Genomic DNA, 11936 nt, shown 5'->3' with positions numbered 1-11936 from the left:
TATCCCTGTCAACCCTGCCTCAGTCACCCACTATCTCCCAGTCACCCCTGCCTCAGTCAGCCACTATCCCTGTCACCCATGCCTCAGTCTCTTACTGTCCCTGTCACCCCTGCCACAGTCATCCACTATCTCCCTATCACCCCTGCCTTAGTCATTTATTATACCTGTCACCCACTTTCTTCCCATACTTACCCAACCCCTTCCTATCACCCCTCCCTCAGTAACCCACTATCTCCCTGTCACCCACTATCTCCCAGTCACCCCGGCCTCAGTCACCCACTATCTCCCACTCATACATGCTTCAGTCACCCACTATCTCCAAGTCATCCCTGCCTCAGTCACCTACTGACACCAGTGCAGACATTTCTGCTGCGGCCTCTCCACTCTCCAGCGTGAACGTCCTGACGACTGAGGAAATCCGCTTCCTAGTTGAGGACTCCGGGAATGAACACTGCCGATATTGCTGTCAGATGACTTTCTACCCAACGGAGGATTTTTGATACTTCCAGCTTTGCCATGCAGTTTCGAGTGCCGCCTTGATGATTTGTGTACACTACCATGGTGGCGTTGTCAGATTGTACTTGAACAGGCCTGTTTTGTACTAGAGGCAGGGCCAGTGTCAATTAATTGAACACTGCCTGCAATTCCAGAATGTATATCAGGAGGAGAGATTCCTCCCTGGTCCACCGACCCTGGAGAAAGTGTTGCTCCAACACCATGGCCCAGCCCAAAAGACTGGCATCCATTGTCAGGAGGACACAGTTGGAGATCCAGAAGGGATGGCCCCTGCTCAACTGTTGGTCCTGTAGCCACCAGCTCAGTGTCAGACGAACCTCCGGAGTCAAGGAGATCATTTGAGACATCATCCGATGAGGCAGGCCGTCCCACTTGGAGAGGATTAACCTCTGCAGAGGGCGGTAATGAAATTGAGCGTACTCTACCATATCGAAAGCCGACACCATGAGGTCTAGTACTTGCATCGCTGTGTGTATCAACACTCTTGGGCGAGAGAGGACGATACTGTCCTGAATTTTCAGGACTTTCTCTGGAGACAGAAACAATTGTTGGCTGTGTGTGTCCAGCAGTGCCCCTAGGTGCACAATGTTCCGAGCAGGGACCAGCGAGGACTTTTTTCAGTTGATGAGCCACCCGTGGACTTTTAGGAATTGGACCGCCAGTTCCAGATAACTGTGGAGAACCTCTTGGGAGTTCACCAGGATCAGCAAGTCGTCCAGATTTGGCAGGATCCTGATTCTCTGATGGTGAAGGGTCGTCATCACGGCCATGACCTTGGTGAATATCCGAGGTGCCGTGGCCAAACCAGAAGGCAGGACTTGAAATCCAAAAACAAACCTGATCCAAAAATCCAAAAACAAACAAATCTGACTATCAGGAACTGGACTGCGGGTGCTCCTTCCAGCACTTGCAGGGGGCGTGCAAATGGTGGAAGGCGCATGCTCTTCACGTCCAGTGTTGGGAAGGTCAGGCATCGCAACCGACACAATTGGACTCTCCTTGTGGATTTGGGATTTCAAAGAACGCACAGTTCTTTGCTGTGCTTTTGCCAGCTTGAGTCTTTTCATTTTTCTAGCGAGAGGCTGAGTGCTTCCATCCTCATGTGAAGCTGAACCACTAGCCATGAACATAGGCCAGGGCCTCAGCCGTTCCTTGCCACTCCGTGTGGTAAATGGCATATTGGCAAGTTTACGCTTCTCCTCCGACAATTTTATTTTAGATTTTTGAGTCCTTTTTTTACTGATATTTGGTGTTTTGGATTTTACATGCTCTGTACTATGACATTGGGCATCGGCCTTGGCAGACAACGTTGCTGGCATTTCATCGTCTCGGCCATGACTAGTGGCAGCAGCTTCAGCACGAGGTGGAAGTCGATCTTGATCTTTCCCTATTTTTGGAACCTCAACATTTTTGTTCTCCATATTTTAATAGGCACAACTAAAAGGCACCTCAGGTAAACAATGGAGATGGATGGATACTAGTATACTTATGGATGACGAGCGACTGCCGACACAGAGGTAGCTACAGCCGTGGACTACCGTACTGTGTCTGCTGCTAATATAGACTGGATGATAATGAGATAAAATTAAAATATATATATATATATCACACTAGTACTGCAGCCGGACAGGTATATATTATGTAATGACGGACCTTCTGGACACTGTCTGTCAGCACTGCAGACTCCTAAAGTAAGCTACTAGTATCAAGAAGATAGAAAAAAAAAAACCACGGGTAGGTGGTATACAATTATGGATGGACGAGCGACTGCCGACACAGAGGTAACTACAGCCGTGGACTACCGTACTGTGTCTGCTGCTAATATAGACTGGATGATAATGAGATAAAATTAAAATATATATATATATATCACACTAGTACTGCAGCCGGACAGGTATATATTATGTAATGACGGACCTGCTGGACACTGTCTGTCAGCACTGCAGACTCCTAAAGTAAGCTACTAGTATCAAGAAGATAGAAAAAAAAAAACCACGGGTAGGTGGTATACAATTATGGATGGACGAGCGACTGCCGACACAGAGGTAGCTACAGCCGTGGACTACCGTACTGTGTCTGCTGCTAATATAGACTGGATGATAATGAGATAAAATTAAAATATATATATATATCACACTAGTACTGCAGCCGGACAGGTATATATTATGTAATGACGGACCTGCTGGACACTGTCTGTCAGCACTGCAGACTCCTAAAGTAAGCTACTAGTATCAAGAAGATAGAAAAAAAAAAAAACACGGGTAGGTGGTATACAATTATGGATGGACGAGCGACTGCCGACACAGAGGTAGCTACTACAGCCGTGGACTACCGTACTGTGTCTGCTGCTAATATAGACTGGATGATAATGAGATAAAATTAAAATATATATATATATATCACACTAGTACTGGCGCCGGACAGGTATATATTATGTAATGACGGACCTGCTGGACACTGTCTGTCAGCACTGCAGACTCCTAAAGTAAGCTACTAGTATCAAGAAGATAGAAGAAAAGAAAAAACACGGGTAGGTGGTATACAATTATGGATGGACGAGCGACTGCCGACACAGAGGTAGCTACAGCCGTGGACTACCGTACTGTGTCTGCTGCTAATATAGACTGGATGATAATGAGATAAAATTAAAATATATATATATTATATATCACACTAGTACTGCAGCCGGACAGGTATATATTATGTAATGACGGACCTGCTGGACACTGTCTGTCAGACTCAGCACTGCAGACTCCTAAAGTAAGCTACTAGTATCAAGAAGATAGAAAAAAAAAACCACGGGTAGGTGGTATACAATTATGGATGGACGAGCGACTGCCGACACAGAGGTAGCTACAGCCGTGGACTACCGTACTGTGTCTGCTGCTAATATAGACTGGATGATAGTGAGATAAAATTAAAATATATATATATATCACACTAGTACTGCAGCCGGACAGGTATATATTATGTAATGACGGACCTGCTGGACACTGTCTGCAGAATGCGTTTATAAAAACACCACACGACGAGTGTTTAACTTTTTCAGGCAGACAATCACAATATACTGGTGGTCAGCAGACAATCACAATACTGGTGGTCAGTGGTCACTGGTCAGTCACACTGGCAGTGGCACTCTGGCAGCAAAAGTGTGCACTGTACTTAAAATATGTACTCCTGCTATAACTGCTCCCCAGTCTCCCCCACAATTAAGCTGTGTGAGCAGTGAGCACTCAGCACAGTCAGATAATGATATACAGTATTACATATAATGCAGCACACTGGGCTGAGCACAGATATGGTATGTGACTGTGTCACACTGTGTATCGTTTTTTTTCAGGCAGAGAACGGATTAATTAAACTGGTGGTCACTGGTCACACTATCAGCAGCAAGTAGTACTCCTCCTAATAATATGCTCCCCAAAATTTGTGTCTCTCTCTAGTACTCTAGTCTAAACGGAGAGGACGCCAGCCACGTCCTCTCCCTATCAATCTCAATGCACGTGTGAAAATGGCGGCGACGCGCGGCTCCTTATATAGAATCCGAGTCTCGCGATAGAATACGAGCCTCGCGAGAATCCGACAGCGGGATGATGACGTTCGGGCGCGCTCGGGTTAACCGAGCAAGGCGGGAAGATCCGAGTCGCTCGGCCCCGTGTAAAAAAACCTGAAGTTCGGGCGGGTTCGGATTCCGAGGAACCGAACCCGCTCATCTCTACCCTCTATACAGTACACTGACCTCTATATACCTGCTAGTACATCCCTGATGCCTATATTTCCTAAGCTAAATCCCTGACGCCTCTATTCCCTACGCTACATCCCTGACGCCTCTATTCCCTATGCTACATCCCTGACGCCTCTATACCCTACGCTACATCCCTGATGCCTCTATTCCCTACGCTACATTCCTGATGCCTCTATAACCTACGCTACATCCCTGACGCCTCTATACCCTACGCTACATCCCTGACGCCTCTATACAGTACAATGCATTACTGATCCCTCTAGACCATACATCCTCATTACATCAGAGAGATAGTGAAACACTGGAAAAAATAAGGATAAAGTGGACTACAGAAACTGATGCTCTAAACAAAGGAGAGAGAGAGAGAGAGAAAAGCACAAGGGAAAGTGGGCAATCGGAACACCATAGAGAGAGGAGAGATAGAAATGCCTGAAAAAGTAAAGGGGGTTGGGTATGGCATCCGGCGCTCGGGATTCCAGCAGTCATATGATACCTAATCCTAACCCTCTGGGGGGGTGGCGGATAGGGCTAACCCTCAGGGGGTGGCAGCTAGGACTAACCCCCCCCCCCCTAGTGCCTTCCCTAACACCCCCTCCCCCGGTCCTAACCCTCCCTCCAATACTCGCCTTCGGGATGTTGGCTGTCAGCAAGATGCATCCTCATTTCAATGTCTACTGAAATAATTCAGGTTGACACCAGGAAACATTAACGCCACTGCATCCTTGCTGCTTTCTCATGTGGAAGTCTGTTTAATGTGAAAACAAGGTGATATCTAATTATCTAATTAGCACACAGGTAAGGAATTAAGAAAATCTTTATTTAAGGGTGAAGATGTTTCTCACAAAATCGTTGCCCCAATGCATCATTGAAATTCAAGCTGGAAAGATGATTTTAATATATCACTTGTACATTTTGTATTGCTCTTCTGGTGACAATGTAGTTTGTTTTTGTCAATTACCATTTTAATAATAGGGTAAATAAAATTAAGTGGATTTTTGAAAGAAAACAATACTGTCAATATACTATTAAAACAAATTAAAATGGTAAAAGTTATTGTACTTTAAGTAAAAATAAAAGAGCCAAAATATCAATCCCAGTTTTGGATTACTTTAATTAACAAAAAAAAAAGCATACAGCAGAGGATAGTTTCAATCTGCCTACCTCTGGGTTATGGGTCCAGCATGCTTCCATTGCAGTACTCTGCTGCACATGTAAGTGCAAGAGATCCTGAAGCACTCACTCATCATGGGAAAGTACCAATGTGTTTCTTCGTTGGTTGATGGAAGAAACATCTTACAAAAACTCTCCAGATTATTGACTTTTTAAAGTTTTGCTAGGAAACGTTTTAGATGAATGCTTATTAGCCTTTGTCAGTATGGACTTTTGCAAAGTGTCTCTGTGGCGCAATCAGTTAGTATGTACGGCTATTAACCAAAAGGTTGGTGGTTCAATCCCACCCAGGGACCTAATTGACCTTGTTATCAGATTTTGGTGATCTTTAAGTAGACTAGTCAAAATTTCAAACCCCCTGTTATGGTGTAGGGTACTTGGCCTTCTCTGATGTAATCAGAGTTAGATTTTATTCAGTGATTTTATAAAAACAGCTAGGAAGCACAATTTAGCAGTGGGTTGCAGAGAAAAAAAATATGCTGGCAGAAAAATCCAATTGAGTGATTAAACAGTTTTTTATTTTCTGGCTTTATTTTTATGCTAACAAATTTGTTCTCTGAAAAGTGTCCACAAAGCCAAGTCTCTGATTAACACCTTTGTAAGGATGGTTTTTCACCTATTACTAAATTAAACTTGCTTCATTGGAAAGGCAGCAAGATGCATCCTCATTTCAATGTCTACTGAAATAATACAGGTTGACACCAGGAAACATTAACGCCACTGCATCCTTGCTGCTTTCTCATGTAAAAGTCTGTTTAATATGAAAACAAGGTGATATCTAATTAGCACACAGGTAAGGAATTAAGAAAATCTTTATTTAAGGGTGAAGATGTTTCTCACAAAATCGTTGCCCCAATGCATCATTGAAATTCAAGCTGGAAAGATGATTTTAATATATCACTTGTACATTTTGTATTGCTCTTCTGGTGACAATGTAGTTTTTTTTGTCAATTACCATTTTAATAATCGGGTAAAGAAAATTAAGTGGATTTTTGAAAGAAAACTATACTGTCAATATACTATTAAAACAAATTAAAATGGTAAAAGTTATTGTACTTTAAGTAAAAATAAAAGAGCAAAAATATCAATCCCAGTTTTGATTACTTAAATTAACAAAAAAAATGCATATAGCAAAGGATAGTTTCAATCTGCCTACCTCTGGGTTATGGGTCCAGCATGCTTCCATTGCAGTACTCTGCTGCACATGTAAGTGCAAGAGATCCTGAAGCACTCACTCATCATGGGAAAGTACCAATGTGTTTATTCATTGGTTGATGGAAGAAACATCTTACAAAAACTCTCCAGATTATTGATTTTTTAATATTTTTCTAGGAAACGTTCTAGATGTATGCTTATTAGCCTTTGTCAGTATGTACTGTTTACAAAGTGTCTCGGTGGCGCAATCGGTTAGTGTGTTCGGCTATTAACCAAAAGGTTGGTGGTTCAATCCCACCCAGGGACGTAATTGACCTTGTGATCAGATTTTGGTGATATTTAAGTAGACAAGTCAAAATTTCAAACCCCCTCTTATTGTGTAGGGTACCTGGCCTTCTCTGATGTAATCAGAGTTAGATTTGATTCAGTGATTTTATAAAAAACAGCTAGGAAGCACAATTTAGCAGTGGGTTGCAGAGAAAAAAAATATGCTGGCAGAAAAATCCAATCGAGTGATTAAAGAGCTCTTTATTTTCTGGCTTTATTTTTATGCTAACAAATTTGTTCTCTGAAAAGTGTCCACAAAGCCAAGTCTCTGATTAACACCTTTGTAGGGATGGTTTTTCACCTATTACTAAATTAAACTTGCTTCATTGGAAAGGCAGCAAGATGTATCCTCATTTCAATGTCTACTGAAATAATACAGGTTGACACCAGGAAACATTAACGCCACTGCATCCTTGCTGCTTTCTCATGTGGAAGTCTGTTTAATGTGAAAACAAGGTGGTATCTAATTAGCACACAGGTAAGGAATTACGAAAATCTTTATTTAAGGGTGAAGATGTTTCTCACAAAATTGTTGCCCCAATGCATCATTGAAATTCAAGCTGGAAAGATGATTTTAATATATCACTTGTACATTTTGTATTGCTCTTCTGGTGACAATGTAGTTTTTTTGTCAATTACCATTTTAATAACAGGGTAAAGAAAATTAAGTGGATTTTTGATAGAAAACTATACTGTCAATATACTATTAAAACAAATTAAAATGGTAAAAGTTATTGTACTTTAAGTAAAAATAAAAGAGCCAAAATATCAATCCCAGTTTTGGATTACTTTAATTAACAAACAAAAAAATGCATATAGCAGAGGATAGTTTCAATCTGCCTACCTCTGGGTTATGGGCCCAGCATGCTTCCATTGCAGTACTCTGCTGCACATGTAAGTGCAAGAGATCCTGAAGCACTCACTCATCATGGGAAAGTACCAATGTGTTTCTTCGTTGGTTGATGGAAGAAACATCTTACAAAAACTCTCCAGATTATTGACTTTTTAAAGTTTTTCTAGGAAACGTTTTAGATGAATGCTTATTAGCCTTTGTCAGTATGGACTTTTGCAAAGTGTCTCTGTGGTGCAATCGGTTAGTGTGTTTGGCTATTAACCAAAAGGTTGGTGGTTCAATCCCACCCAGGGACATAATTAACCTTGTGATCAGATTTTGGTGATATTTAAGTAGACAAGTCAAAATTTCATACCTCATCTTATGGTGTAGGGTACATGGCCTTCTCTGATGTAATCAGAGTTAGATTTGATTCAGTGATTTTATAAAAAACAGCTAGGAAGCACAATTTAGCAGTGGGTTGCAGAGAAAAAAAATATGCTGGCAGAAAAATCCAATCGAGTGATTAAACAGCTCTTCATTTTCTGGCTTTATTTTTATGCTAACAAATTTGTTCTCTGAAAAGTGTCCACAAAGCCAAGTCTCTGATTAACACCTTTGTAAGGATGGTTTTTCACCTATTACTAAATTAAACTTGCTTCATTGGAAAGGCAGCAAGATGCATCCTCATTTCAATGTCTACTGAAATAATACAAGTTGACACCAGGAAACATTAACGCCACTGCATCCTTGCTGCTTTCTCATGTGGAAGTCTGTTTAATGTGAAAACAAGGTGATATCTAATTAGCACACAGGTAAGGAATTAAGAAAATCTTTATTTAAGGGTGAAGATGTTTCTCACAAAATTGTTGACCCAATGCAACATTGAAATTCAAGCTGGAAAGATGATTTTAATATATCACTTGTACATTTTGTATTGCTCTTCTGGTGACAATGTAGTTTGTTTTTGTCAATTACCATTTTAATAATAGGGTAAAGAAAATGAAGTGGATTTTTGAAAGAAAACAATACTGTCAATATACTATTAAAACAAATTAAAATGGTAAAAGTTATTGTACTTTAAGTAAAAATAAAAGAGACAAAATATCAATCCCAGTTTTGGATTACTTTAATTAACAAAAAAAAAAATGCATATAGCAGAGGATAGTTTCAATCTGCCTACCTCTGGGTTATGGGCCCAGCATGCTTCCATTGCAGTACTCTGCTGCACATGTAAATTCAAGAGATCCTGAAGCACTCACTCATCATGGGAAAGTACCAATGTGTTTCTTCGTTGGTTGATGGAAGAAACATCTTACAAAAACTCTCCAGATTATTGACTTTTTAAAGTTTTTCTAGGAAACGTTTTAGATGAATGCTTATTAGCCTTTGTCAGTATGGACTTTTGCAAAGTGTCTCTGTGGCGCAATCAGTTAGTATGTACAGCTATTAACCAAAAGGTTGGTGGTTCAATCCCACCCAGGGACCTAATTGACCTTGTTATCAGATTTTGGTGATCTTTAAGTAGACAAGTCAAAATTTCAAACCCCCTGTTTTGGTGTAGGGTACCTGGCCTTCTCTGATGTAATCAGAGTTAGATTTTATTCAGTGATTTTATAAAAACAGCTAGGAAGCACAATTTAGCAGTGGGTTGCAGAGAAAAAAAATATGCTGGCAGAAAAATCCAATTGAGTGATTAAACAGTTTTTTATTTTCTGGCTTTATTTTTATGCTAACAAATTTGTTCTCTGAAAAGTGTCCACAAAGCCAAGTCTCTGATTAACACCTTTGTAAGGATGGTTTTTCACCTATTACTAAATTAAACTTGCTTCATTGGAAAGGCAGCAAGATGCATCCTCATTTCAATGTCTACTGAAATAATACAGGTTGACACCAGGAAACATTAACGCCACTGCATCCTTGCTGCTTTCTCATGTAAAAGTCTGTTTAATATGAAAACAAGGTGATATCTAATTAGCACACAGGTAAGGAATTAAGAAAATCTTTATTTAAGGGTGAAGATGTTTCTCACAAAATCGTTGCCCCAATGCATCATTGAAATTCAAGCTGGAAAGATGATTTTAATATATCACTTGTACATTTTGTATTGCTCTTCTGGTGACAATGTAGTTTTTTTTGTCAATTACCATTTTAATAATCGGGTAAAGAAAATTAAGTGGATTTTTGAAAGAAAACTATACTGTCAATATACTATTAAAACAAATTAAAATGGTAAAAGTTATTGTACTTTAAGTAAAAATAAAAGAGCAAAAATATCAATCCCAGTTTTGATTACTTAAATTAACAAAAAAAATGCATATAGCAAAGGATAGTTTCAATCTGCCTACCTCTGGGTTATGGGTCCAGCATGCTTCCATTGCAGTACTCTGCTGCACATGTAAGTGCAAGAGATCCTGAAGCACTCACTCATCATGGGAAAGTACCAATGTGTTTATTCATTGGTTGATGGAAGAAACATCTTACAAAAACTCTCCAGATTATTGATTTTTTAATATTTTTCTAGGAAACGTTCTAGATGTATGCTTATTAGCCTTTGTCAGTATGTACTGTTTACAAAGTGTCTCGGTGGCGCAATCGGTTAGTGTGTTCGGCTATTAACCAAAAGGTTGGTGGTTCAATCCCACCCAGGGACGTAATTGACCTTGTGATCAGATTTTGGTGATATTTAAGTAGACAAGTCAAAATTTCAAACCCCCTCTTATTGTGTAGGGTACCTGGCCTTCTCTGATGTAATCAGAGTTAGATTTGATTCAGTGATTTTATAAAAAACAGCTAGGAAGCACAATTTAGCAGTGGGTTGCAGAGAAAAAAAATATGCTGGCAGAAAAATCCAATCGAGTGATTAAAGAGCTCTTTATTTTCTGGCTTTATTTTTATGCTAACAAATTTGTTCTCTGAAAAGTGTCCACAAAGCCAAGTCTCTGATTAACACCTTTGTAGGGATGGTTTTTCACCTATTACTAAATTAAACTTGCTTCATTGGAAAGGCAGCAAGATGTATCCTCATTTCAATGTCTACTGAAATAATACAGGTTGACACCAGGAAACATTAACGCCACTGCATCCTTGCTGCTTTCTCATGTGGAAGTCTGTTTAATGTGAAAACAAGGTGGTATCTAATTAGCACACAGGTAAGGAATTACGAAAATCTTTATTTAAGGGTGAAGATGTTTCTCACAAAATTGTTGCCCCAATGCATCATTGAAATTCAAGCTGGAAAGATGATTTTAATATATCACTTGTACATTTTGTATTGCTCTTCTGGTGACAATGTAGTTTTTTTGTCAATTACCATTTTAATAACAGGGTAAAGAAAATTAAGTGGATTTTTGATAGAAAACTATACTGTCAATATACTATTAAAACAAATTAAAATGGTAAAAGTTATTGTACTTTAAGTAAAAATAAAAGAGCCAAAATATCAATCCCAGTTTTGGATTACTTTAATTAACAAACAAAAAAATGCATATAGCAGAGGATAGTTTCAATCTGCCTACCTCTGGGTTATGGGCCCAGCATGCTTCCATTGCAGTACTCTGCTGCACATGTAAGTGCAAGAGATCCTGAAGCACTCACTCATCATGGGAAAGTACCAATGTGTTTCTTCGTTGGTTGATGGAAGAAACATCTTACAAAAACTCTCCAGATTATTGACTTTTTAAAGTTTTTCTAGGAAACGTTTTAGATGAATGCTTATTAGCCTTTGTCAGTATGGACTTTTGCAAAGTGTCTCTGTGGTGCAATCGGTTAGTGTGTTTGGCTATTAACCAAAAGGTTGGTGGTTCAATCCCACCCAGGGACATAATTAACCTTGTGATCAGATTTTGGTGATATTTAAGTAGACAAGTCAAAATTTCATACCTCATCTTATGGTGTAGGGTACATGGCCTTCTCTGATGTAATCAGAGTTAGATTTGATTCAGTGATTTTATAAAAAACAGCTAGGAAGCACAATTTAGCAGTGGGTTGCAGAGAAAAAAAATATGCTGGCAGAAAAATCCAATCGAGTGATTAAACAGCTCTTCATTTTCTGGCTTTATTTTTATGCTAACAAATTTGTTCTCTGAAAAGTGTCCACAAAGCCAAGTCTCTGATTAACACCTTTGTAAGGATGGTTTTTCACCTATTACTAAATTAAACTTGCTTCATTGGAAAGGCAGCAAGATGCAT

At 39.7% G+C, this 11936-nt stretch overlaps 2 non-coding genes across 2 annotated transcripts; both read left to right on the top strand.

The window, feature by feature from the left end:
* Positions 1-7988: 7988 nt before the first annotated feature.
* TRNAN-AUU (transfer RNA asparagine (anticodon AUU)) lies at positions 7989-8062 on the top strand. Its single transcript has one exon. It is a non-coding gene; the product is annotated as a tRNA-Asn (tRNA).
* A 3432-nt stretch (positions 8063-11494) lies between these two features.
* On the top strand, positions 11495-11568 carry TRNAN-AUU (transfer RNA asparagine (anticodon AUU)). Its single transcript has one exon. It is a non-coding gene; the product is annotated as a tRNA-Asn (tRNA).
* The last annotated feature ends 368 nt before the right edge of the window (positions 11569-11936 follow it).

This window comes from Pseudophryne corroboree, unplaced genomic scaffold (genome assembly GCF_028390025.1).
Source record: "Pseudophryne corroboree isolate aPseCor3 unplaced genomic scaffold, aPseCor3.hap2 scaffold_1141, whole genome shotgun sequence".
Lineage (NCBI taxonomy): Eukaryota > Metazoa > Chordata > Amphibia > Anura > Myobatrachidae > Pseudophryne > Pseudophryne corroboree.
Note: the sequence above shows the minus strand (reverse complement) of the source record. Positions and strands in the feature narration are given on the sequence as shown.